This window comes from Triticum urartu, chromosome 5, assembly GCF_003073215.2.
Source record: "Triticum urartu cultivar G1812 chromosome 5, Tu2.1, whole genome shotgun sequence".
In the NCBI taxonomy this organism is placed as follows: domain Eukaryota; kingdom Viridiplantae; phylum Streptophyta; class Magnoliopsida; order Poales; family Poaceae; genus Triticum; species Triticum urartu.
Window position 1 is genome coordinate 19,595,126 of NC_053026.1, and position 1,316 is coordinate 19,596,441.

A 1,316-nucleotide genomic window follows, 5' to 3' on the forward strand; every position below is an offset into this window, starting at 1 on the left:
CTCAAGTAGTCAACAAATAGCAACAGCCGCGAAATTGTCACATCAACAAGTTCAGAAGAACCTGCAACTATCTATCTATTCTATCTACAGGCAAAGTAAAAGACGCATCCAGTTCTGCTGCGATCGTATCCTGTTCTGCTGCGAATTGTGATCATATCCCGTATGGCATTGGGAACTCACCGCGTTGCCGGTGGGGGAAAGGACGAGGTGAGCATAGGTGCTGCTGGGTGCGGCGCGGCCAAGGCTCCCTGCCAAGATGGGGCGCTGCTGGGTGCCGCCATGGCTCCCTGCGAAGATGGGGCGCTGCTGGGTGCCGCCATGGCTCCCTGCCAAGAAGCGGCGCTGCTTGGTGCGGTCATGACACCCTGGGAAGATGAGACGCTGCCACGAAAAAAGAATCAAGAGCAAGAATCTCAAGCAATAGGGCAAGAATCCGCAACCGCAAGAATCCCACATACGTACCTGCGGGTGTACTGCGGCGGCAGCGTGCCCGTCGAAGCGCAGGCTCCACGCCCACGGAGGTCGCCGTGCCCCGGGTCCGCGGGGCACCAAGGGCAGGGTCATGAGGACCAGGTGCCGCCGTGCCGATGGCGGAAGGCGCGCGGTGAGGACGATCCCCTCCTCCTCCTCCTCCTCCTCCTCGTCGGCGTCGGCGCCCGACCTCGTGATAATGTACAGCAGCAGCGCCGCCCCGAGTAGTGCCGCCAGCGTGAGGGCGTCGGCCCTCCGAGCCAGCCGCTCGATCAAGTCGCGCGGGTAGGGGAAGTAAGGCCCGGGGAGCGCGAGGACGCGTTTCTTGATCCTTGACGGAGAACTGGCCGTGAGGTGGCCCATGCCGCCCGCCAGCTTCTTCCCCTTCTTCAGCCACTTGTAGAATCTGGCCAGCCACCTGACGACCTCCTCGTGCTCCTGGTCCGACATGGCGCGCGGCGGGAGCCTGGCGGCAAGAAGGAGCGGGGCGCGGGGAGGAAGAGGTAGGAGTAGAGGTGGGCGGGGTGGAAGGGGGAGGAAGATGCGTGCCGCTTCCATGGCGGCAGGCGCGGAGGAGGATGGAGGGGGCACGGAGGTGGGAGGAGGCTGGAGGTGGGAGGCTGGAGGGTGGAGGTGAGAGGAGGCAGCGGGGCCGACGAAGCCGCCGGTGACTTTATAGGGGTATGGAACTGGCGGTTACGCTGATTGTTCCAGAAGCCCGAAGCCAGGCGGAGCGGGCCGGCGTCCTCGACGAAGTGCGAGTGCCGCCGCATTTCGTCGAGCGACTCGTGTGCGCCCAACGAAATTGGAATCCAAGAAGAGGGGTGTGAACGCCGGCGCAGATC